The following is a 6,460-nucleotide window of genomic DNA, read 5'->3' on the forward strand; positions in this document are numbered from 1 at the left end:
GAGACACAGGAAAATCCATCGGGCCACAATATCTGCACAGGACCTCAGGGGGAGGTTCTAATTATACCTTGGTCATGCTCCACCCATGTTGTAGGGAAGCACAGGCTGGAGTCTAGGGTGGTGAGTGCAGAGGTACTGACCACAGGTTAGAATTTCGCAGAACCTGTGAATTGTACAGAATCAAATAAAAGTGAAACCAGACATCCGGACACATAAACCTAAAGCAACTAAAGGAGAGAAGGTGTCCAAACACCCAGAGTGGCCTAAGAAGATAAAAAATAGAGTACAAAGAAAACTAAGAGACATTGGATGGTATTCTGAAAGTTACCAAAGCAATCAGATACGCACATATTATATAGACCTGACCCCATATGCGTAAATAAGGAGGACTGTTTATTTTACTTTTAATGTGGATGTTTTGTTTTATTTTGCTTTTACAGTGCTTTTGTTTTGGTATGGTTATTGCTGTTTTATTTTTTTTTTCTTTTAACCCACACTTCTCTTACTTTCACATGTTGTTTTTTATATATATATATTGGACAGTTTGCCTTATTTTTTATTTCACACAGCTGCTAGTTCCTTTTATTTTATTCTTGTTCTTTTTTCCTCTTTTTTCCTCTTTCCTTCCTTTATTTTCATTCTCCTCCTTTGATTGGTTTTCCTCCCTTTTTCTTGGATTACATAATAGTCTTGGTATCTTGTGTGGATTTTTTTTTCTATTCTTTTTTTATGTCTGTCTGCTCCTTCCATCACCCCTATTTACAAACCTTCCCACACTAACCCTACACACTTTTCTCCCCCAAAACTTTTCCACATAATATACCTCCTGGTCTAATACTCTAAGTATTTCTTACATCCATAATTACTCCACGAACGACAAGAGTCCTAGTAGTTAACTCTCTCTCATTCCTAGCAAGATTTCACCTTACCATACTTAAAGTCTTTCTCAACCTAAACATATCCTCTACCTAATCCGACTCCTTTACTAATCACCCCAGCTCCTCCCACATCACCCACCCTCAACACTGGAAAGGCTCTGCTGACTAGCCGATACCCCAACTACTAATATTAAGATTTGACTAAGCATAATACTCATGAACGATGGGTAGAAACCAGAAAAACAGGACAGAGAATGCTACAAATGTGAGAACCAGGAATTATGAAGAGACAGCAGAAATCACGAATACTGACCTACTAGAAATGCAAGAAGGGGAGTTCAGAATCTTGTTGTTCAATATGATGAAAGGATTTAAAACAAGTATAGAGGAGGTTAAAGGTGAAATAGAAACACTAAAAAAGAATCAGAAAGAGGTCTGGAATGAAATGAAAGAGGCAATAAGTGAAATGAAGACAGCAATTGAAAGAAACTCTGGAAGATTAGATGAAATGGAAAACAGAATATCAATATTAGAAGACAGTACATCCCAAACCGAAAACACAGTCAGCGATATACAGAAATCTTTACAGCAACAAAACCTAAACATCCAGCAATTATGGGATAATATGAAGCGCCCTAATTTACGGATAATAGGCATTGAGGAAGGGATAGAGGTACAGACCAAGGGCATCTGTAATATCTTCAAGGAAATAATCTCAGAGAATTTTCCAAATATGGAAAGAGACTTCGATCTTCAAGTCCAGGAGGCATACAGAACTCCACTGAGACAGGACCAAAGAAAAACCACTCCACGCCACATAATAACCAAATTGACCAACATAGAGGCCAAGGAAGGAATCTTAAAAGCAGTGAGAACAAAAGGATGGGTGACATATAGAGGCAAAACAATAAGAATCACCCCAGACTATACAACCCAGGTTAGGAATGCTAGGAGAGACTGGTACGACGTGATTCAGACCCTGGAAGAAAATAACTTCCAGCCCAAACTAATCTACCCAGCAAAACTACTATTCAAGATCAATGGTGAATCCAAAGTCTTTCACGATAAACAGAATCTCAAAAAATTCATGAGTTCAAAGCCAACACTAGAGAAAATTCTTAAAGAAATAAACCATAAGGAAGAAAAAAGAAGCAGACTTCAGAATCAGAGAAGAGAGGAAGTTAATAAGTGGGCCATTTAAGTAAAGAAGAAAGATCACACCACCCAAGAGTAGACAGAACACAAAATGGCAGAAAACAAAAATCACATTTCAATAATATCTCTTAATGTCAAAGGACTTAACTCACCAATCAAAAGACATAGACTGGCAATGTGGATTAGGAAACATTATCCAAATATATGCTGTCTGCAAGAAACACACCTCACAGCCAAAGACATTCACAGGCTGAAGGTGAAAGGATGGAAAAAGATATACCATGCCACCAGTGACCAAAAAAGAGCAGGGGTAGCAACCCTAATATCCAACAAAACAGACTTTAAACTAAAACACATCAAAAGAGACAAATCAGGGCACCTCCTTTTACTTTTTTTTTTTTTTTTTTTTTATTTTATTTTATTTTATTTTATTTTATTGGTGCACTGTATTCATACATCATAGTGGGATACAAACTATTGTAGACATACATGCACACATCGCCCAGTCAGCCCCCACCCGATCCCCACCCCATTCTCTCCCCATCCCTCCCTCCCATGCTTGGCTTAGTGGTTGACATCTAGTATTATAGCAATTTATCCAAAATTAAAAATGATAATCTCACATAACAGTTTCATTTGTCTGATACCAAGCTTTTGATGACTTAAAGATAACATTTCAATATTTCTTTTTGCTTTCTTTCTTACCAGAGAATATTTTTTCTTTTTTTTTTAGGTGAAGCTATCATATATTTATTTTTCAGAAAAAAATCTATGGAATATGGACTCTAGATACCCAAAACAATCTCGAAGCAAAAACAAAGCTAGAAGATGTATATTTTCTGATTTCAAACCATATAAAGCTACAATAATTGAAACAGTGTAGTACTGTTCTAAAGGCAGATATATAGACCATTGGAGTTAAATACAAGCCTAGAGCTAACTTCTTCCCTATATTGTCAAGTTATTTTTGACAAGGTTTCCACGAAGATTTGGTGGTGGAAATAATAATCTTTTAACTAAATATTGTTGAAAAATAATAATTACATGGAAAAGAATAAAATTGGACCCTTACCTAATCCCACATACAAATATAAATCTTAAGACTATAAACTTTTAGGAGAAAATCTGGGTCATAAAACCTCACAACATTGAAATTGGCAGTGATTTCTTGGATATGATTTCAATGGCACAGGCAACAGAAGAATATACAAACTCCCTAAAAAATAAAAGAAAATATTGTATATCCAAAGACAATGTAAACAGAGTTAAAAGCTACTAATAGAATTGGATAAAATATTTCCAAATGCTATATCTGAAGGTATATTAATATTCCAACTAGAAATCCTAAAAATTAACAACAATAAAGGCAAACAATACAATTTAGAGATAGGTAAAAGACTAACATAAATAATGAATCTCCACAGATAACCAATCTTAGTTGTCTGTTGGATGGAAACTCTTGTTTCTCTGGTTCTGGTGAGTGTTACCTATTTCTTCTTTGTAGTTAATCTCTTTGAGTATTTTCTCTAGCGCTGGTTTTGAAGACATAAATTCCTTCAGTTTCTGTTTGACATGGAAGCTTCTTATTTCTCCATCTAATTTGATAGAAAGTTTTGCTGGGTAGGAAATTTTTGGCTGGAAGTTGTTTTCTTTCAGAGTTTGGAATATGTTACTCCAAGCCCTTCTGGCTCTCATGACTTGGTTTGGGAAGTCTGGAGTGATTCTAATTGGTTTGCCTCTGAATGTCACTTGGCCCTTTGTTTTTGTTGCCTTTAAGATTCTCTGCTTGGCTTCCACATTGGTCATTTTGACAATTATATGGCGTGGGGATCCTCTTCTCAGATCCTGTCTAAAGGGAGTTCTATAAGTTTCCTGGATCTGTGTATCAACCTCTTGCTCTATATTTGGAAAATTTTCTGCTATTACTTCCTTGAAGAGATTGTTGATCCCTTTGGTTTCACTTTCTTTTCCCTCCTCTATTCCAATTATTCTTAGGTTAGCTCTCTTAAGATGGGCCCATATTTCTTCAATGTCAGATTCCTGCTGTTGGATATCTTTTTCTAGATTAGAAACTATGCATTCATTTTTGGATTGCTCATCTTCTAAGAGCGAGATTCTGTTCTCCATGTGGTCTAATCGGTTGTTTGTGCTTTGAATTGAGACCTTTACTTCATTAATTGCATCCTTTATCTCTTTTTGGCTCTCTCTGAGTTCTTTTCGAAGCACCTCTATTATTTCTACAGTTATTTTCCTGATTTGATCTTCTAGAAATCTCTGATTTTCTGTTTTATCAGGTTCTGATGTTGTGGGGTTGTGCACATTCATTATTTCAGTGTTATTTCTCTTTCCCATGATTTCGGAGGTTTGTGCCTTCTCTGGGTTCTTCCCTTGGGTCACTATGGCTTCACTTAAGGTGCTCTGGATCTCGAGTCTGTATTATCTCAGACCCCACTACTCCTTTACTGGGTTGTATCACAGAGTCTCCGACCCAGGGAGTCGATAGAGGCTCCTTTAAACTATGGGGGGTGCCAGGTTGCACGCTCTCCTATGGTGTGATATCTCTGCCACCACCACTCCCTCACTGGGTCAAGTCCCAGGAGGCACAATACTGGGATTTCTCCTCTGTGGCCCGCAATTTGACTCACTGTTCTTGAGTATGTAGATGTAGCTGTACTGGACTCGGTGAATTCACTGCTGCTGCCGCCGCCGGTGGCAATATGGCGCCTCTGCCATGCCCTCGGCCATGAGGCTGGCGTATTTTTTCTTCTCTGGTTTTGATTTCCACTCTGAATCCCTGCAGCGTGTGCTGAGCTCAGCCACTGGGAGCTTTAAATGCTGTCTGCGCCGAAAGATCCCGCCTGGCTGTTCCGCATCGGCTCACCTCGGCTTGCTGTAGCCGTCCGCTGATTTCGCCGCTGCCGCCGGCAGTATGGCGCTGCTGCCGCGTTTTCGGGCGCGTGTGTCTCTTCTGTGGCCCTGAGCTCTGTTCTCAGTCCGCTTTCTCTCTGGAGCCTGGTGGTTTTTTTGTTTTTCTGGTGATGGTGTTTTCTGGCTATGAAAGGCGCTCTTTTTATGGTAATGGAGATTGGTTGTTAGCGGGACTCTTAAGCCCCGCTTTTCTCGGTCGCCATCTTCCCGGAAGTCCCACCTCCTTTTACTAAAAGGAACAATATACCAAGAAGATATAATGATAGTAAATATTTATGCCCCAAATATGGGTGCAACCACATTTGTAAAACAAACCCTTCTGGACATAAGATCCCAACTAGACCCAAATACAATAATTCTGGGAGACTTTAATACGCCTCTCACACCACTGGATCGATCTTCAAGGCAAAAGATGAGTAAAGACGTTTTAGAACTAAAGGAAACCATAAACCAAATGGACCTAATAGACATTTTCAGAGTATTTCAACCAGGAACTACAGAATACACTTTCTTCTCAGCAGCCCATGGAACCTTCTCCAAAATTGATCACATCCTGGGACACAAAGAAAATACCAGCAAATTCAAAAAATGTAATATAATTCCTTGCATCTTTTCAGACCACAACGGAATAAAAGTAGAAATCAACAACAGGAAACTCGAAAGAAAGTATTCAAATTCATGGAGAATGAATGATACACTATTGAACGACGAATGGGTAAGAGCAGAAATTAGGGAAGAAATAAAGAAATTTATGGAAACAAACAAAAACAGAGACACAACCTACCAAAACCTATGGGACACCATGAAGGCAGTACTAAGAGGAAAGTTTATTGCATTGAGTGCCCACATAAAAAGGACGGAGAACCACCAAGTAAAGAACCTAATGACACAACTCAAGGATCTAGAAATTCTGCAACAGTCTATTCCCAAAGCCAGCAGAAGGCAAGAAATCATCAAAATTAGAGCAGAAATAAATGAAATAGAGAACAAAAAAACAATTCAAAGAATCAATAAAACAAAAAGTTGGTTCTTTGGAAAGATTAATAGAATTGATAAACCCCTGGCCAACCTAACCAAAAGAAAAAGAGAATCAACTCAAATCATCAAAATTAGAAATGAAAAAGGAGATATCACCACAGATAGTGAAGAAATTCAAAATATTATCAGAAACTACTTTAAAAATTTATACTCCAATAGACTTGAAAACCTGGAAGAAATTGATAGATTTCTAAGCACAGTTAACCTTCCTACACTCAGCCAAGAGGACATAGCAAGCCTAAACCAACCAATATCAACTAAAGAAATAGAAATGGCAATAAAAATTCTTCCACCAAAGAAAATCCCAGGCCCAGATGGGTTCCCAGCTGAATTCTACAAAACCTTCAGTGAACAACTAATACCAATACTGCATAACATGTTCCGGGAAATTGAAAGAGATGGAACTCTTCCAAATTCCTTCTATGAGGCCAGTATCGCATTAATCCCCAAACCAAATAAAG

This window comes from Muscardinus avellanarius, assembly GCF_963383645.1.
Source record: "Muscardinus avellanarius genome assembly, chromosome: 1".
NCBI lineage: Eukaryota > Metazoa > Chordata > Mammalia > Rodentia > Gliridae > Muscardinus > Muscardinus avellanarius.